This window comes from Hyperolius riggenbachi, chromosome 2 (genome assembly GCF_040937935.1).
Source record: "Hyperolius riggenbachi isolate aHypRig1 chromosome 2, aHypRig1.pri, whole genome shotgun sequence".
Taxonomy (NCBI): domain Eukaryota; kingdom Metazoa; phylum Chordata; class Amphibia; order Anura; family Hyperoliidae; genus Hyperolius; species Hyperolius riggenbachi.
Genome location: NC_090647.1, coordinates 185,568,626 through 185,590,311, shown reverse-complemented (window position 1 = coordinate 185,590,311; position 21,686 = coordinate 185,568,626). Strand labels below are relative to the sequence as shown.

The following is a 21,686-nucleotide window of genomic DNA, read 5'->3' as shown; positions in this document are numbered from 1 at the left end:
AATGCTGCATTTTAGCTTGGTTGATACTGCTTTACATAAATGGCTAATAAAAAGGTGATTTTTAAAAGGCTTCAGACTCTCTTTAAGCAATAGTGATTCGTTAGTTCATGTTTGCAGAGGTAGTTATCAGTGCAAACATGATGGAGTGTAATGCTGGGCATACACTATTAGTTTCCTCCTTATCAATCGAGCCACTGATGGCTCGATTGATCATATCCGACAGGTCCGATGACCCGCCGGATTGATTCCCCGCTAGATCCCTACGGGCGGACAATAGCGGGAAATCGAGCGGAAGATAAGGAGCGCCCGCGGGGACGAGCGGGAATCAATCCAGGCGCCAGCGGGGACGAGTGGGGATGCGCCGGGATCGAGCCAGCAGCTCCATCCGGTGCAACTATCTTACCGTCTATGCCCAACATAAGGGTTGATTTAAGGTTATTACACTTCTATTGTTAAACTTCCTCTCTGTCTGATTATCTGCTCCATTGGTGAACCTCTGCCTGGCTGACCGACCAAATTGTTGAGGCACTCCTGCATGCCTGACTATCCACTTTGTTGCCATACTGCCTGGCTGAGTACCCAAATTGTTGCTGAAATCCCGCTTGTTTAACTCCCCACTCTATGGCCAAACTGCAGCCTGATTACTAATCTGTTACTCTCCCAGCTCATCATCCAAACACACATCTGCTGCCATCTCGAACCCTTGACCAATCGTATGGCTCCGTAGACTGTGAGCATCAAGAGAGGCTGATCTTGTAAGTGAATTCTTAAAACCTTTCCTCATGCTACATAGACAATGTAGGATTCTGAGGCACCTTCTATTCTCAGGATACTGTACAAGCAAGTGCTAACATGTTCTATAATGATTTACATCTGACACCACGTGAAAAACAAGTCACAACAGATTTCAGAGATAACAGGGATTGGGATGTTGGAGAGGCACACTCCCCAACATCCCCAATATATATTTCATATACACTGAATGTGAGTTGAGCAATTAAATATTTGATTTTAGAGTTATCTATTTATATTGACCTGGGAAAGCAGGCATAGACCCGTGAAACACGTCAACAGTATAACCATTTTTTGAACAATAAAAACTCCCTTTTTCAAATCTTTATGTGAGTCATCATAGGAGGTAAGACACCTCTTCATATAACTTTTTCTTGTGTACTACTACCCACTCCAAAAATATACATATTGGGCACCTCCCAACATCCAAATCCCTGTTGTCACTCAGACATCTTACTGTGAGGTGTTAGTCCTTTGCTAGTCAACAAGCAGGAAAGAATATAGGAGAGCAACCACCTAGGTCCAGAAGGATCCGGGATACAGAACGGGAACATTTTTTTCCCACAGGCACATATGGTGGTTGCAGGACTGCAATCCATCTTTGTGAGTATTCACTACCCACAATATCTGTACTATATCCTGCACCTAACAATACGGCACCATGAGGCTCCTGGGCCCATATGCAATTCACTTTTTCCCCTTAGTTTTCTCCAACTTGACATTTTCACACCTTGCTAATAAAATGCCTTTAAACCCACAGCAAGCAAGAAAATACTCAAAATAAATTTGATTCTATCTTTTCTACTACTTTTGGTACTTTTTCAATTGCGAAATGCTGATAAGTTGTTTTAAAGAGAGGATGAAAAAGTATCACCTAGGAGAAAACTTTGGATAAAAAGTGAATTGCATCTGGACTCTGGTCTCCCTTCATTTCACAGGCTTTAAGGATATCCTCTCTCTAAGTCAAATACACCAAGGTTTGCTTTTTTTAGTAGGAGGGCTTTTTGGTTCCTTTTATCCCCCTATACATTCCTAGTAGTTTGGGTCACCCTGAGCTGCTTGGTTACTCTGTTGTACTGGTCCAAGGCCTATTACATACAGCCTTATCAATCCCTGCCATGTACTGATGAGGACCCAAAGCCCAAAACAGGCTGTCTACATGTAGGTTTGATATGGCTGTGTAAAATTTAAAGCTATAGGCTTGCTATACACCAGCGGTTCTGGATGCTTGCTTGGCTTACCAAGGGCGAAAAGGGATAATTTGCATATTCAGTAGTAGTGCATTGTGGGTAACCACAAATGTTCACTTATAGCTGATTTAAGAAGGCATATACACCAAGCTTTGCTTTTTTTAGTAGGAGGGCTTTTTGGTCCTTTTTATCCCCCTATACATTCCTAGTACTTTGGGTCACCCTGAGCTGCTTGGTTACTCTTTCTCTAAGAGGAACCCTTGTAACCTGATCTACAGACAGATTTCAGAGATCGTTGTGAAACAGTCTATTTTATATCCTACGTAATCCTTTCTCAAGCAAACAAAATCTTTAGAATTGAGTGGCTCAAACACAGCAAACAACAGTGCCAGAACTGGAGAAGAGGCATTATTTATTTATCAAAAATGAAGCCAAAATGGAGAAGCCAATTGAGAAAAATGGTACACCCTTTGATTCAACAGCTTGTAGAAACACCTCTAGCAGCAATAATTTGAATTTTTTAGTATAATCTTATTGGTTTCTCACATTGTTTTGGATGAATTTTGGCACATTTTTCTTTACAACATTGCTTCAGTTCATTGAGGTTTGCAGGGAATCAATTGGGTTCAAGAAGAGACTTTGACTAGACCATTTGCATCACCTTGATTCTTTTCTTTTTCAGTCATCCGTTATAGATTTGCTGGTATGCTTGAGGTCATTGCTCTGTTGCATAACCCAATTATGGCTAACCTTCCGCTGTCAGATGGTCTCACTTTGGACTTTTTAGTTGACAATGACTGCAAGATGCGCTGGCCTTGTGGCTGCTAAACAGGTCAAAATCATCACCCTTTCTCCACAGTGCTTGCCAGCTTGTATGAGGTCTTTGTGCTGATAGGATGTCTTTGGTTTGGCACTGTGGATTCTGGACAAATATCTGCACTTTCATCTCATTTGCCTAAAGGACATTGCCACAGAAGCTTTATGCTGGGTACACACGATGCGTTTTCTTCAGTTGATTTTCCGTCTGATCGATTTCCGATTCGATTCTGTTATCGTTTCTTATTCATTTCCATTCACTTCTATGAGAGATTAATCAGAAAAATGATCGAAAATAAGGTCGGACATGTCGGAAACTATCTATTGAACGAACCATCTATCTAACACAAAATTGTATGGTGTGTACCTAGCATTATGTTTTGTTCAGATACCAATCTTCAAGCCTAGGCCATGCTGGCTGCTGCCTTGTTTTTGTTTTTTATGAGAGAAGAGGCTTTTTCCTGGCAACCCTTCTAAACCAGCCATCATTTTTTTCTAATTATGCTCACATGGACTTCGAAATGCTAACAAATGTGTCTATGAGATTAAGCTCTTGGGAATTTTGTATCTTCTCTGAGCATTTCACAGTTTTACCTTGGGGTGAACTTGCTGGGATGCCCACTCCTGGAAAGATTGGCAGTTGTCTTGAATGTTTACTCCTTTTGCATTATCTTTCCCACTGTAGAATTATTTTTTTTGGAAGTAGCCTCGTAACCATTCCCATATTGATGGGCAAAAACAATTGTGTCCGCAAGATCATTGCTAATGTCTTTCCTGCTAGGCATTGTGTTAGCACATGTGTATGTTCCATACCAACAAATTGATAAAACCTGCACTTTTATAGAGGTGATCAGACTTGTTGATGACTAAATGCATTTGATTAGTAGTGTCTGGCTACTAATCACCATATTAATTTTAGATGAAGCGGTAATGGTAACATAACTTTTACACACTGGCCCTTATTCAATTAGTTTTTCTACTAAGATTTCTCCTTGGAAATAATTTTTCATTTTCTATTTAAGGCATCTTTTACACAGGCAGTTGAACTTTTCATTTTTAGCAGTACAGCCTCCCAGCTGCCAGCCCCATGCACCATTTGGCTGTATGTAATTGCAGCCCAGTTCCAGCATTTGGTAACACCGCACCAGTCACATTTGACATGTCACATCTGAGGATGACAAATGCCGGTAGACAGGAGCATCTGACAGGCAGTGAATTCACCACCTTCAGCTGCCCATGTGGAAGAGCCCGAAATAGCTTTTCCACACTCTGCAATTGAAAAAGTACTTGAAAAAAGTACTGTCAAAGTTATTCTAAGTATTTTGGCTTGAGAGGCACTTTATTGATAAGGTCCAAAAATATCACCTAGGAGAAAACTTAGGAGAACATTTGAATTGAATAAGGGCGACTATTTCTGCACTGTGACTTAAAGGGAACCTAAACTGAGAAGGATGTGGATTTTTCCTTTTAAAATACTACCAGTTGCCTGACTGTCCTGTTGATCCTGTATCTCTAATACTTTCAGCCACAGCCCCTGAACAAGCATGGAGATCAGGTGCTCTGACTGAAGTCAGACTGGATTAGCTGCATGCTTGTTTCAGGTGTGTGATGCAGCCACTACTGCAGCCCAAGAGATCAGTTGGACTGCCAGGCAACTGGTATTGTTTAAAAGGAAACATCCATATTCGTCTCAGTTTAGGTCCCCTTTAACCTTTGTTAAATAATGACATGGCGTAATAAAGTCGTGTTATTGTTCATCTGATTCACAGCAAACTGATGTCATGATATATGAATTTCCCCTCCAAGCGTATTCAGCATCTCATTAATCCCAGCATCCTGACTATGAAAAGTGTGGAACACATGATGTAATTAGCTGGTCGAACTGCCTTTCCTCTGTATGATTTTCTACTCCATTGCTTATACTTGGCTGAACTGCCACTTCACAAACTCTGCTGATGATATATACATGTATTGTCTATTTATGGGACCCATTTGCCATTGTCAATTGAGCTTTACCTACAGTAACTCACACTTGTTCCAAACATTGACTAGACTTTGGATATAGTCCATCTGGAGGCTCTCCGACATAGGAGACTTTGGCCAGCCTGGTTTGTTCAGCTGAAGTGTGAGGTTTATTGTGGTGGTCAGCCGGCTCCAGATACATTTTTAATGTCTTTTTCTATTATTGCCTTTTTTATAACAAATATTAATAACATTTATATTATTCATTAAGCTTGATTTGATGATCAATCGCATCATCTATTCTCTTCATTGTTCATCTGAATTTCATACATTTTCCTAATTTTGCTAAAAACAGATTTATTTATTTAAGTATTTATATAGCGCCGACATATTACGCAACGCTGTACAGAGTAGATTGTCTTGCCACTAACTGTACCTCAGTGGGGCTTACAATCTAGTCCCTACATAGTCATATGTCTATGTATGTATCGTGTAGTGCATGTATCATAGTCTAGGGCCAGTTTAGGAGGAAGCCAATTAACTTCTCTGTATGTTTGTTGGGATGTGGGAGGAAACTGGAGTGCCTGGAGGAAAGCCACACAGACACAGGGAGAACATACAAACTCCTTGCAGATGTTGACCTGGCTGGGATTTGAACCGGGGATACAGTGCTGCAAGGTGAGAGTGCTAACCACTATGCCACCATGCTGCCCATAACAGATGATTGTACCAGATGATTCTATTTTTTAAATATGTCCTGTTATGCCACATCTTAGAATTAAATGTAGGCATACTTTATGTTTCATATATATATATATATATATATATATATATATATATATATAAACATTATAAGTCCTAATCAAAAGAGGTTCAAGTTTCAAGTTTCTGGTTCATTCTAAGGCAACTGCATGATGTGGTTTTTAATGCATGCATATTGTGATTTGGTAAGAATTTCTTGCTGCCCTATACATTTAACAACACACCAGAAGCCGCTCAACATCTTGAGCATGCGATCTTCAGTTAATTAAAAAAAAAAATCTTAATTTATTTTGATCATCAAAACGGAAACAAAACTATATTGGATGCAATATTTTGTGCTGTTACTGTTTTCTCTTTATTTTACTGAGTCCCTGATGCTCACAACATATAATTTGCAAAACATATTGCTTCAATACTTACAATGAGAGGGGTAGCCCAGCTGTGGGAGGGAGAGGACAGCAGAAACTGATATTACCATAATAATCTGCCTACGGTCCCAGGAGCCCTCTGGTGTATACAATTCTCTATACTGCAGACCGCAGCTGGAGAACATTCTCTTGACATGTATGCCAACCTTTGCCTGCAGGCAAAAAGGAAAAATCGGCAGAAAAGTAATCATGAAAATAAAAAATCTTGTCAACTGTGTTCAGCTGTAGCATCCATATTTCTCTTTTTCCCCCCTCCTCCCATAGGCTTACACTGTGCTGACAAAACAAAAACTTCACTTTGTGTCAATAAGTAGGGACGTGTTTAAGAACAGGGATCCTAGAAGCAGAAATTTGTAAATGCTATCTGATAAGAGGCAGTTGTCGAGAATTATGACATGTTTATTTGCCTTCGTTTCAAGGTTTATTTCCTAGAGAAAGCTGGGAAAGTAGGAAAAAAATGCAAATGAAAAGAAGAGTAAGAAAGGTCACAGGGCAGACTAAAAATAACCGTAGCCTGCCACTTTGTCAGAGTGCTGATCAGGAAAATGAGGGCAGACACAGAAGATGTTTACAATCACACATTATGCCATGGATTAGCAGAAGAAATGTGTTTAGAAACAAGCAGGTCAATGCTAAATGACGATATGCAAGTCAATAGCAGACAGGAAAAAGCTCATTGTAAAAGACATGCTAACTGCAGGTGGTGAGTGTGCAGCAATAAATGTCATAAGAGAAAAACGTTTTATGATCCTGAATAATAAAAATCTGTAATGGAAATGCAATGTTAAAGTCAGGGCACTAAAACCAACCATTCGGCTAAGCCTGTACTGTATCTAAATATTGCTATAGTGTTCCAGATGCAATTTTGATTCAAACCGCCATATCTTAAGATTAGAACAATTACAGTTTTGGAAAAAAGTCAGCAGAATAGTGGATAACACTGAAGATCTAAAATTAACTCCATGCCCACTGCTTTCTCACCAGCTGCTGCTATTAGGGTTCCTTCGGGCAAAGTCAAATGGGAATAGTAACCCCCATCTGGTAGTCTATACAGGTATTCAATGTTATTTAATGCATCTTTTTGAATTTCTAGTTTTAACCTCTCTGGCGGTACGCAGTTTATGAGGCTGCGTCTGCGGGAGGGATTTTTAGAATAAAACTCGTTTTAAACTTCGTAGCTAGCACTAGGCTAGCTACCTGTGTTCCACAAGTCCCCCGACACCTATCTGCTCCCTCGATCGCCGCCGGCAACACTCACCCGTCTGCGATCCCGCAAGAGCCGCAGCATCCCAATTAGCTTCACTCGTCGCTATGGGGACGATCGTACATGACGTCATCGACGTCATGTGCAGTCCCGATCCTCCCCATAGCGAAGCCTGGAGCTGATTGGGAGGCTGCGCCATCGCGGGATCCCTGGGGGGTATGTATTGCGGCGGGGATCGGGGGGAGAGCGGAGGCACTTGGGGGGCACAAGTGCTAGCTGAAGAGTATTGCACACATTTTAAGAAAGAAAATCCTCCCGGGGCCATGCTATCCCCTGTGGCAACTAGCCCGACACTGTGTCGAGCTTACCGCCAGGGAGGTTAAAGCATTGTTTTTGTTTTATAAATAAATATTTTATATTACGTAGAACCATACTTCTTAGCTGTAAAGCTGCGTGGATTTTTAAATAACAAAGCACAGCAGAAGCTCTTTGCCTAGAGGCAGTGCTAAACAATGGGTTCTGTGGGATAGAGTTCTGTCTGCTGTCCAGTTGAAAAAGTCATTAGTCAGCATTGCCTTGCCTTAAATGTTATCTCACAGTATGACTTTGGCTCATATGCAATTCACTTTTTCTCTTGAGTTTTCTCCTAGGAGATACTTTTTCATCTTCTATTTAGAATAACATTTTAGCACTTTGCAAATGAAAAAGTTCTAAAAAGTAGGTGAAAAAGTACTATCAAAACTATTTTAAGTATTTTCTTCTATTTTCATTTTATTGACAAGTTTGAAAATATCACTTAGAAGAAAACTAAGGAGAAAAAGTGAATTGCATATGGGCCAGTGTCCTGGACCCTGCTAATAAGGCCAATAGACAGCAAGACTGTAAAGCAATCACCACATGTGTTATGTAACCTAAAGTTATACCTAAACTCAACTCTTCCTGTCTTCATATTTAAAACTAATCATAATCCCTTCCCAACAATTCCTTCCTGACAGACCCTTCCTCTACAAAATCATCAGAGGAGAACTGCACTCCAACGGGACAAATATGCAATGTCAGGGCTCCGCTTAAAGAGACACTGAAGCGAAAAAAAAATTATGATATTATGATTTGTATGTGTAGTACAGCTAAGAAATAAAACATTAAGATCAGATACATCAGTCTAATTGTTTCCAGTACAGGAAGAATTGAGAAACTCCAGTTGTTATCTCTATGCAAACAAGCCATTAAGCTCTCCGACTAAGTTAGTCGTGGAGAGGGCTGTTATCTGACTTTTATTATCTCAACTGTAAGTGAACTGTTTACTTTTTCTCTGCTAGAGGAGAGGTCATTACTTCACAGACTGCTCTGAAATAATCATTTTGAATGCTGAGTGTTGTGTAATCTGCACATATTATAGAATAATGCAATGTTAGAAAAAACACTATATACCTGAAAATAAAAGTATGAGAATATTTTCTTTGCTGCTAATCTTCTAGTAATTATTTATAGTACACAACCAATTCATTATATCATATTTTTTTTCGCTTCAGTGTCTCTTTAACTCCGAAAGAATAACCGGTTCCTTACGCCACACAATAGTACAATAGAGCTGCGCTCATTATTGTCTCCAGGTTGCAGACTACAACCAACACATCATAGTACTTACTGTTTCCTGCAGTGATACAAATTTGATCATCTGCATACCTTCGAGCTATGCCCACGTTCTCAACAATATCAACTTATTTCTCTGATTAGGTGATTCTTTTTATTTACAGGTTGCAAAACCTAATAGTTTTCATTACAGATAGAGCCCTAGCAAAGATGTAACTACTCAACAAAACTTTGATGCCCTACCCAACGTTCACTGTTAACCACTATTCTGGTGACTTTTTCCCAAAATGTCTTATGTCTCCCCTTTATGACCCGCAAAGCCTCTGGCCCATTTGCCAGCAGAAGGCTTACTGGCAGAGGGGTGTCAGCTGGGCTTTAGGAGGCTGCTACACTGCTGGGAAACATTGAGGTACTGTTCAGCAACCACAAATGATAGCTTGCAAATCCACCATTCGTCCGGTGAACCTCACTGCAAAACATTTACCCATCACTATCTGAGAACACTGAAATATTTATTGAAAGTAAGTCCTGTGCTGTTTGTAAGCTGAAAGTAAATGTCACGTTAAAAAAAAAAAAGAAATAGTAACATGCATTGGTGATACATAAACATAAATCATTTTTGAATTTAATGTTATTAAATATTATCCTTTATCATCAGATCTTGCCCATCTATGAATATCAATAACAATTCCAGAAAATTCAAGAATCATTTTTTTTTTTACTAACCACAAAGCACCTTGTTCCTCGTGCACTCTACAGTATACAGTTTTAGGCTACAGACCTCCCAGGGCAAGGGTGTATAGATTGCATACCCACCCACCCATAGACTTGGTTAACAATACAATACAATAACATTTGTAAAGCGCTTTTCTCCCATAGGACTCAAAGCGCAACAGTGGTGCAATGCATAAAATAACACGCACATATATATATATATATATATATATATATATATATATATATATATATATATATATATATATATATATATATATATATTATACAATCCCATTTAAGCATCAATAATGTTACAGATCTCTGAAGTACCAGTGGTGTGGCTAACACTGAGGTGCCAAAAAGGAAATGAGGTGTACCGCAAAAAGGATTTAACCAATAATAAGGACATTTCTATCTTAGTGTAATAAAAATAAAACAATTACTGCCTTTTGTGTCACAGCATGAAAAACTACTGTCCGCCTCCTCTTCTTCTATAACATTCATCACTGGAGCCAGAAGTAAGGAGAAAACTTATCAAGGGGACGACTGAGAATGCTTTGGGTGTATTTAGCTATGTGCGTTTCACAATGGGCCCATTCACAGCAGTGTTGAGTTCCTTCATAATGTGAGCTGATCTGTGCGCTACTGGACAACAAGCATGTCGCGCCTGCTTTATAAATGACTGCTGAAGAGGTACCACGCTTTGCAACAGGTGCATTACTGCAAGGCACTGATTTTGAATTCTCTTGTGATGGGCCTCATGCACATTGCAATAGATTCAATGTAAACTTAGCCTTTAAAAGGAACCTTAACTGAGAGGAATATGGATGTTTCCTTTTTAACAATACCAGTTGCCTGGCAGTCTGCTGATCTCTTTGTTTGCAGCAGTGGCTGAATCACAGACCTGAAACAAGCATGCAGCTAATCCAGTCTGACTTCAGTCAGAGCACCTGATCTGCATGCTCCTTGAGGGGCTGTGGCTAAAAGTATTAGAGACACAGGATCAGCAGGAGAGTCAGGCAACTGGTATTATTTTAAAATGAAAAAGCCATATCCTTCTCAGTTTAGGTTTCCTTTCATTAAGCTGTGACACCCTCACCACATACTACTGGTGGATTCCACAGTTTACTGCATGCTCAAGTCAAGAAATGAACTTGAGGTTTACATCACATGCAGGCTATTAGGCTATAGGTAAGCACTGCTCACTGTGTATTATGGCTAGCAGAACTAATTTGCTCAGGGATCACAGCTTAACCGCTACCAGATGCGTGTCTCTGACCCCTTAACCCCCCTGGCGGTTTGCAAAAAATCCGCCAGGGGGCAGCAAATCTTTTTTTTTAATTTTTTTTTTTTTTTTTCATGTAGCGAGACAAAGTCTCGCTACATGATAGCCGCTGCTCAGCGGCATCCCCCCAGCCCCTCCGATCGCCTCCGGCGATCGGAGATCAGGAGATCCCGTTCAAAGAACGGGATCTCCTGGAGGGCTTCCCCCGTCGCCATGGCGACGGGCGGGATGACATCACCGACGTCGTGACGTCAGAGGGGACTCCGATCTGCCCCATAGCGCTGCCTGGCACTGATTGGCCAGGCAGCGCACGGGGTCTGGGGGGGGGGGGGGCGGCCGCGGCGAGAGGAATTGCGGCGGATCGGCGGGTAGCGGCGGCGATCAGATGCTACACGCAGCTAGCAAAGTGCTAGCTGCGTGTAGCAAAAAAAAAATTATGCAAATCGGCCCAGCGGGGCCTGAGCGGTGCCTCCCGGCGGCATAGCCCGTGCTCAGCACGGGCTTACCGCCAGGGAGGTTAAGCAGAATGGGTAGTCGGGTCAAGCCTGCATTGGTAATGGATTGTTTGGGTTCTCAGACAGGCAGAGGGCATTAGCAGAGAGGCTAGTTGAACATGCTGGAGTTGACTACAGATCAGATTCTCAGGCAGGGGTAGGTCGGCAAGAAGGTAAGTTCTCAGACAAACAAAGGTCGGTAGAGGTACTAAGTAAGGTACTTAGAGGTACTAAGCACGTTCCAGCATGGTGATATGCAAAAGAACACACCTGCACATGACAGTTGCTGTGCCCAGGTGAGCATCCATGACTAGAGGATCTGAAACATGATGTAGGGCTAACTTGCTTCATCAGGCATACTCATACCCTATTTAGCACAATGAAGGAAAGAGGTGCCCTGGTATCATAAAAGCATCTAAAATCAGCTTAAAAACGATAAATAATGTGAGGTATCTTACCTCATTGACGAAATCTCTGTAATTTATACAAGAGATTTTTATTTAGCAATAAAAATTGCTAAATTTGCTAAATAAAAAGATTTCATCAATGAGGTAAGATAACTCATATTATTTATCGTTTTTAAGCTGATTTTAGATGCTTTTATGATACCAGGGCACCTCTTTCCTTCATTGTGCTAAGTTTACCCCTGTACAGACCCTGTCCAGGAGGTGGTGACATACCACTAGTGGAGCCACCACTGGTGGAGTCCCAATTCCTTTTTTACTAAGAGAGCGACCATCACCCCGGTTCTGGTTAAGACCGCCCAGAGTGGAGTCGGGTTCATTGTCTCCACCTGCTTCCTGTGGTTTGTTGCCCCCAGCAACCTCCCTTTGTGAGTAGTGCCTTTTACTTACTTACATCTATTGTGTTTTTGACGTATATTGCACTACTGGGCTCCTGTTTTTTGTCTCCTGTGCCTTTTCCCACAGAGGTGCTGAACCACCTCTACCATTGTCATACCTCATTTATCATACAATACACGGTGGAACCAGGGGTTGAGTCCTGCGTGAACGCGGGTGGACAACATCCACTTACTTTTATTGGAGAGTGGACGTCGTCCACCCTAGCACCCTGGAGGGGAGCAGCGCAGTGGAGAGGAGCATTGGGCAGAGCAGCGGGGAAGGGCGGACGACTCCCCCCTTCCCTCACCTTGGGGCTCCTCTTCCTGGCTCTCCCCTCCAGAACAATTGCGGCGGTGGCTGGCAGTGGGCATCAGTGGGCAGGACTTACCTCCTCCTGTTCCGGCGAGTCGACGCTGTGTGTGCAGCTAGTCTGGTCTAGTGAAGACCAGAGCAGCGTCACGCACAGCGTCAATTTGCCGGGAACAGTAGGAGGTAAGTCCCGCCCACTGATGCCCGCTGCCAGTCACCGCCGCAATCGTTCTGGAGGGGAGAGCCAGGAAGAGGAGCCCCAAGGTGAGGGAAGGGGGGGGGAGACGTCTGCCCTTCCCCACTGCTCTGCCTAATGCTCCTCTCCACTGCGCTGCTCCCCTCCAGCTGGTGGGACACCTGGCTACCTATTCTGCGGACACCTATACACCTGGCTACATATACTGGGGCCACTATACACCTGGCTACATATACTGGGGACACCTATACACCTGGCTATACTGGGGCCACTATACACCTGGCTACATATACTCGGGACACCTATACACCTGGCTACATATACTGGGGACACCTATACACCTGGCTATACTGGGGCCACTATACACCTGGCTACACATACTGGGGACACCTATACACCTGGCTACATATACTGGGCACATATACGTCTGGCTATACTGGGGGCACCTATACACCTGGCTACATATATTGGGGACACCTATACACCTGGCTACATATACTGGGCACATATACACCTGGCTATACTGGGGGCACCTATACACTTGGCTACATATACTGGGGACACCTATACACATGGCTATACTGGGGGCACCTATACACCTGGCTACATATACTGGGGACACCTATGCACCTCGCTACATATACTGCGGACACCTATACACCTGGCTATACTGGGGACACCTGAACACCTGGTTACATATTCTGGGGACATCTATACACCTGGCCACCTATTCTGGGAATATCTATACACCTGGCCACCTATTCTGAGGACATCTTTACACCTGGCTACCTATTCTGGTGACATCTCTACATCTGGCCACCTATTCTGGGGACAACTATACACATGGCTACTTATACTGGGGAAACCTATAGACCTGGCTAGCTGTACTGGGGGTACCTATTTTGGGGGAACTGCTGTCAGATCTGTATTTTTGGGGAACCACTGATGCCAGATTATGTGTATTTTGGGAAACCGCTGCCAGATTGTGTATGTTGGGGGACCACTGCTGCCAGATTACATGTATTTTGAATGTTACGGGTATTTTGGGTGATCTACTGCCAGGTTTCGCGTATTTTGGGGAACTGCTTCCAGATTATGTGTATGTTGGGGAAACTGCTGCTGCCATATTGTCTATTTTGGGGGAACCACTGCCATATTATCTGTATTTTGGAAGAACCTCTGCCAGATTATGTGTATTTTTGGTGAAATGCTGTCAGATTACATCTACTTTTTGGGGATATACTACGACAGAGCTCAAATTTCCCCTGGCAGACCTTTTATACCACTGCTTCGGGCATGTATATTTGGCCCCGCCCATGACTATGCCCACGCAATGCTTAACCACACCCATTTTTTGGCACATGAGTCCACTCACCTCTTTTTCCAGGACTAGACCCCTGAGTGGAACATATACAGACAAATGTGAGAAATATGTCATAATGTTGTGTTTGCCCTTATGCACTTGTTAGCTGTAATACTTTTGTCAGGTAAGTCTCTCCTAATATGCTTTCTTTCATTAATACCAAATCCCTCTAGAGCCAAATCAGTTATGTCCCAATTAGATCTTTACTTTTAATGTAGTGTATGCCATCTACATACATGAATACATTCTTTTTTGTTACAGGTAAATGTTTATTGAAATGTTATACATGCTCTATACATCTGCTGCAATTTTATACTGCCCCAGAATCCCTGGGCTTGACATTTGGAATCTGGCTCTGCATCAGTGCTCATTGGTGATGAGCCATGGAGTGTGCTGAAATACTAACTACCTACAGTAACTACAGTATTTTCTTTCAGCAATGTTGTTTCTAAACGTACTGGCCAAAAACTGGTCTTATTAGCCTCTATGAGCTGCCACATTTCCTCTACATTGAGTCACTCTCCCTGCTTATCGAATCGCCTCTATGTTCATTGTGGTCTTTTGACGATTCTGGATCATTGCTCCTTGATATTTTCTTCTGAGTCGTGTGATTCGTGAGTTACTGATTTAGGTTTACTGACCTAGCTGGTTTACCTGCCTTGACATTAGCTTGCCTACCCACTATGATACTTGGTGCCTTTAATTGGGTTGAATTTCCACATGCGAAAGTACGTGTTTTCAGCGCATACAAATTTGCATTTCAATGGAAGTCTATGAGTGTGTTACATTACATGCAACTTTTTGTGCTTGCAGAGAAATCTGATGGTAGGTCGCTCAGTTCTGGAAGCTGCATGCTTTCTTCAAGCAGAGACCAAACATGCATGGTTTACATTTTGAATATCACTCTGTATGATATGTTGATCTTAAAGAGACTCAGAGATGACAGACAGCCCAGCTCTGATACTTACCCGGGGCTTCCTACCCCCCCCTATAAACACGTCTAAGTCTTACGCCGTCCTCCCGCGGTCTGCCATTCAGCCACGGTGAGCTCCGTTACCGGGTTCAGTCGATGCCAGTCAGGGTCTACTGCGCATGCACAGACATCCCGTGCATGTGCAGTAGACCCGGATGACGTCACTGCGCATGGTAATGGAGCTCACCGTGGCTAAACGGCAGACCGCAGGAGGACGGTGTGGGACTTAGACTTGATTATGGGGCGTGAGGAAGCCTCAGGGTAAGTATAAGAGATGGGCTGTCTGTCATCTCTGAGTTGCATTATGGATCCTTCTGGCACTGCTGGGAAACAGAGATAAAGCCACTTCTGTTGTACTCTGGACATTGTAGAGTCAAGTAGTAAACAAACATTTTCACTGGCTCACAGTGGCAAAGCCTCATCAGTGGTGAAAAAAAGTTCCTGCATCTTATAGTCTTATAGTCCAAATACAGGGAGTTCCCGGCATACGATCGCCCCCCCCATCCCCCCCCCCAGACATCCTGCTCTGCTCCACCTGTGTAGCGGCAATCGGCTTCTGCTTCTCCTCGCTGGACTCCCTGGTGTCCGCTCCTTGTATGTGACTTAAGTAGCTGCAGCCGCATCACTCTCCTGACCTGAGGGTGCCCATGCTGAACAGCGTCTCCTCTCTCGCTCACTCCTTCCCCCTCGTGCTGGTACTTCCTGGTCGCGTCATTGATGATGTAGGGTCTAAATCACACACCTCAAACAAGCATGCTGCTAATCCTGTCAGATTTTGTCACTGACATCTAATCTGCATGCTAGTTCAGGGTATATGGTTTAAAGTATTAGAGGTAGAGGACCAGCAGGACAGCCAGGCAATGTGCACTACTTAAAAGGAAATAAACATGTCAGCCTCCATCTCCCTCTCATCTCGGGTTCCCTTTAAAGTATACCAGAGCTCAGGAAAATTAAAAGATTTATACATACCTGGGGCTTCCTCCAGCCCTATACGCTACGATTGCTCCCACACTGCCGTCCTCAGTCTACTGTAGCGCCGGTATCGGTTCCCCGCACTACCATCAGTCTGAGCCAGTCTGACGTAAGAGAAGTGCGCCCTCTACGTATCTCTCCAGCAGCTGCTGGAGAGATACGCAAAGAGTGCACTTCTACTGCGTAGACTGGCTCCAACTGACGGAAGTGTGGGGACCGGATACCGGGGCTGCAGAAGACTGAGGACGGCGGCGTGGGAGCGATCGTAGCGTATAGGGCTGGAGGAAGCCCCAGGTATGTATAAATCTTTTTATTTTCCTGAGCTCTGAGTCCCTTTAAGGGTACATTAGACAATGCAGCTCAGTGGGGCTCACAATATAATGTTCTTACTACAACAATCCTTGCCCTTTATTATCAGCAACGGAGTACACTAGTATCAGAACAGTTATGTGGCAAGCATACGGGGCAGTAAAACAGGAGACCCATGATAGGAAAACATATGAGAAAATCACACAGACTGAAACACAGAATGACTGATAATAATACTTTAAACAAGAAAGGAAAATTGATAACATTACTGTATCCTGGTAGGATTAGATTGCCATAGTTCTTCTACTGAAGCTCATGACAAGAAGAGCTTGTGGAGTTTTTTTGCATTTGTCCTAAAAAGTGGATGAATTGACAGATATATTCCAAGCAGAAAAAGGAATGGTTAGAGAAATCAAGTACACATACTATATAATTGCTGTAGCTACTTCTGCATGCTCTCCAGGCAGCACAAGCCTCAGTGTTCTACACCCATTGATTTCCACGCTGACAGACTCCCAATTGTTCTCCTACACAAACAAAAACCACAGGGTCACTATCTTTTTCCAATATGAACACATTTTACAGACAAAAATAACAATATTTCCTCTTATGAAAAATGCATATTTGCTGGTCACTTTCAGATTTAGAGTAGGGAACTTCATTAGCCTTATGTAAACAATGCAGAATCTGATCCAATAAATTGTTCTTAACCATTTACCTGCACTCTGTCATATTGAAAGGAAAAGACTTGTTCCCATGCATGGTAAGAGTTACAAGAAAGCAGATCAGGAAGGAACTACACACAAGCATAGGTAGCCATGCTCATCCTGTTGGAAAAGCAGGTAATGGGAGTGGCCAGTTAGCATACAAACAATCATTAACCCTCTGCACTCAAAATGCTCAAAGCAAGCTGTAATTCTTGTAGCCCAAAAATCAACTAGGTTTCAAAATTGTACTTGGTTGCAAAAATGGAGCATATTAGCATCTAAAATAGATTGCATGCAGCAACGTGTTGTGGGACCATTTCACCATCATTGAGCTTCCCACTGTAAACATGGTTGTTACGTCTGTCAGCAAGCAAAGCATTGAATGCTCTTGAACCTGAAAGCTGAGGCAATATCAGGTTCTACTTTTATAGGAATGCATGCACATAAATGCGACAAAATGTACCACTCACATTGAATCAGAATCATTTATTTGGCCAAGTACAACAAGGGTTGTACCCGGAATTATTTTTGGCACATACAGGGTCGGTGGAGGTACAGTACAGTGCACACTTAGTAATATACAAAGAGTGGTACACATAGTAACATACAGCATAGAGTAATAAAAACATACACTTAACTTGCACAGAGCAGACATGGAGCATAGTAGAGAAGGACTAGTGTGGTCATCCGAGTGCTATGTGAGTGGAGCCGCCACACTAACTTGGGGGGGGGGGGGGGGCTGATATGGAATAAGGGATGTTAAAAGTAGACGCTTGGGCTTCTACACTAGGATTGTTTTGTATCTTTCAGAATGGTTAATATAGCATTGATCAAAGAAAAGTGGAGTTTCCTGCTTTTGCTAGGCGGTCCACTAATAAATATAATATTAAGCTGTTATAAAAACAGGCCGTCTGGCTTTATTCAAATACTATATAAAGGTTGAAGTACTCAGGAATGTCACAGCTTATTACCTCCTCACTTCAGTAGACCTCCACAGTGCTCTGCATATTTGTGTAAGAATCCATCACATGTGATAGCTATAAGTACATTTGTATCAAGTAATTTATCTCAAGAATATCGGTACCAGAAAAAAAATTATAAGAGGAAAAAAACTGAGACATCTTTACAGGTAGACAAACAATATCTGTCAGTTTTCTTTTCACGTTTTCTTAACCCCTACTGGAACAGGAGTGGGAAATAAGCAATTATTTACCCGTGGCTTGTAGCTGCTAGGAACACGCTCCCCTGCAGGAGTGGCGGAACTGTTTTTGTAATCTCTGAACATTTCACAAAGGTTTATATAGTATTTATATAGAACAGAAATGATAAGTGATTTTATATTATTTTTCAGTACCTATTTCAGCCACTACAGTTTAAAACAATCAGTCTTGTTTATGAAATGATCTCCATGACATAAGCAGATTTACAGGCTAATAGAGTCTGTTGCCTGTTGTGACAAACTAAACAACCACATGGAATCACTGAGTCATGACAAGGCAGATAGTTGGCGCATTGTGAGTGTGTTAAATGGCACTTGGTGGCGTATTGTAGCAGACATCACTGACAGATCTATAAAAAGTCACCTACATACTCCGTAATTGTATCACAATGGATAAAACACCACTGCTATACCCTGTGCGGGAATTATGAAAGAATGTTCTCAGGCCAGCCTAATGGAAGCTCTATTTATAATTTTTCAAAATATTTTCTTTGCACTGGCTTTCCAGGTGGCATTTCACGCTGTGTAGTTCCAAAATACATGATGTGCTATGAAAATAGCAAGACACAGTAGAGGAAATATCCAGCACAGCTGTATGATGGCTCTATAAAGACAGAAGTACCTCTATATCATTATTACTGCAAGAAGGTACAGTATGAAAATCTCAACTATGCCCATTTGGCCCAAAACATTGATATTAGCAAATGCACCCACATTTCATTTATTATTTTCTAAAAGTCATTCCTACCACATCTGTTTTTTAAGTTATGCACACAATTTAGCTAACTGTCACACAAAATGGTCATCAGCATCATTTTATTAGGAACGAGTGCTGTATAGACAAGAAGCTTGGCTCCTTGCTGAGTGCCAACATACCACCCATTATAAACGTTTAACCATGAATGTATGCTAACCATGAGCCTATCAGGTTAATAAATCCCTTTGATACAATATTTATTGAGTTGTTTAAACACTCAACTAAGGCATAAAAAGGTCACTTTGTTGAAAAGGAATTAGTAGGAATGGATTTGGCAAGAGCTTTCTGGCTTCCTGCAATTTTTAGAGATCTGCCAAAGTGGACTCCTTTTTGGATTAAAAATGTGTTTAACCTATTTTGGTTCCTGGACGTAGAAACTACGTCCAGGAACCGTGCTCCCGCAGCCGATCGCGCTCCCGGCCCGCGGTTCGTTAGCCAGGCAATCAGTGAATCAGGCTATGGTGCCCGATCACTGATTCCTCTCCCCCGCTGAAAAAGCGTCAGCTTCTCTCGGAAGCTTCGCTTTTTCTGGCTGTAACGTACCCCATGCGTCGCTCTAAGCGTGTGTTACGCTTAGAGTGACGTCATGTAAACAAACTCATGGCTGCCATCTTGTGGCCAAAAAGTAAAACTACAACTAAAAGTAAAAAAAATAAAATTCAAACACACATTTACATTATAAATCACTTGTTTACATCCCACCCTCCCAAAACTACCCAAATAAAATGTTTAATATAAAAAAAAACAAAAAACATTACAATAAAAAAAAACATGTAAATATTTACCTAAGGGTCTAAACTTTTTAAATATCAATGTAAAGATGAAATACTTCTATATTTTTTTTTATTTTAAACTTGTAAATAGTGATAGATGCAAAACGAAAAAATGCACCTTTATTTCTAAATAAAATATTGTCGCCATACATTGTGATAGGGACATAATTTTAACGGTGTAATAACCGGGACATATGGGCAAATACAATACGTGAGTTTTAATTATGGAGGCATGTATTATTTTAAAACTATAATGGCTGAAAACTGAGAAATAATGAGTTTTTTCTGTTTTTTTCTTATTCTTCCTGTTAAAATACATTTACAGTAAAGTGGCTCTTAGCAAAATGTACCCCTCAAAGAAAGCCTAATTGGTGGCGGAAAAAACAAGATATAGATCAGTTCATTGTGATAAGTGGTGATAAAGTTATAGGCTAATGAATGGGAGGTGAACATTTCTCAAGTGAAAACGACTGGACGCGAATGGGTTAAAGAGAAACTCTGACCAAAAATTGAACTTTATCCCAATCAGTAGCTAATACCCCCTTTTACATGAGAAATCTATTCCTTTTCACAAACAGACCATCAGGGGGTGCTGTATGACTGATATTGTGGTGAAACCCCTCCCACAAGTAGCCCCTCCCACAAGAAAAGTTCGAACTGTGGGAAATAGCTGTTTACAGCTGTTTCCAGCTGCCAAAAACCATGCAGCAGCTACATCACCTGCCAACAGTAAAATGTTCACTGGAGTTCATCTTTAAAGAGAACCTGAACTGAAAATAAAAAGTCTAAATAACTATACACAGGCAATACTTACCTCATGTGTAGTCTAGTCCTCAATCTCTTTCTCCTCTCCTGCATCCCATTTGTCCACTATGATCAATGGAATTCTCTGTCCTCCATTTTAAAAATGGCCATTACTCGATAACAGTTATTAATAGCTGCTTAAAGCTTAAAACTGTTAAGTGGAGATGCCGAGATTCTCATACTCTTAAAGATTGGATTGGTAGAGTTAATATGTTTAAGAATTTGAAGAATCAGATTGCTCTTCAGCAGGATAAATTGGGGGTCTTTAATGATAAATGGGAAAAGTGGTACATGTTTCAAGACACGGTGGAATATAGGAATATGATGGAAATGTAGGGGAGGAGTCTCTTGTTGAGGAAGTTGTGGGTTTTTTTTGTAATTAGTAGGATGGGTATCCTTTTGTGTGTTGTATTATGGGTTGGACATGGTGAGGATTATAATACATAGATTGGGAGGAGGAGGAGGGAGGGAAATGTTTTGTTTATTATGTTCTGTATTATGTTTTCTTTTTGGTGTTACTTTATATGTAAAATATTGGAAAATGGGGGGAAGAGAGTTTTTGTTCTTTGATGGTTTTTGATGATGTTTATGGAAATTGTCTCTTTTCCTCAATAAATTATATTAAAGAAAAGTCTATTGTCATTTCCTAGTCCAGTGGTTCTCAAACTTTTCCAGGTCAAGGCACCCTTGATGACTAGGACAAGACACCCCTTGACAAAAACAATTACCAAAATGCACAGTCGCCATTTTACGGCTTTCTCCCGTGTACTCTTTCATCCCCCTTTGTGTACTCAGTTGTCCTATGTGTCCCCCTTTGTCCTCTTCATGTCCCATTTTGTCCCATGTCCTCCTCCGCTCATCCCTGTGCAGAGTTAAAAGCTGTGGAAGCCAATCATGTACCTCACCTGATCCTGGGGGCCGGTGGCGATCAGAGACCTCTCTTTTCCCTCACTCCTCGTCCCCATATCTAGCAATGCCAGAAGAAAATTCTTTTTAAACTTCAGTGAAATATTGGAATTGTATTTCTAATTCCAAATGCAGTGTAAAGTTCATTTTTTGCAAAGATTGCTTAAAAGCTGAACTGGCAAAAGCTGAATTGCATGCCAAACAAATATTGATAGACTAGGATAGAGGTTCTCAAAGCACCGCAAGCACTTTCCAGGGGTGCCAAGGCTGCCCTCTGAGTCACATGTCCCTATTCTACTTCACTGCTGATCAC

General features: G+C 41.8%; 1 long non-coding RNA gene across 1 annotated transcript; it reads right to left on the bottom strand.

Annotated features, from left to right (window-relative positions):
- Positions 1-2,449: 2,449 nt before the first annotated feature.
- LOC137546005 (uncharacterized) lies at positions 2,450-21,436 on the bottom strand. Its single transcript, XR_011026148.1, has 3 exons — positions 21,373-21,436; positions 16,634-16,734; positions 2,450-3,061 (listed from the first exon to the last, which is right to left on the bottom strand). It is a non-coding gene; the product is annotated as an uncharacterized lncRNA (long non-coding RNA).
- Between the last annotated feature and the right edge of the window lie 250 nt (positions 21,437-21,686).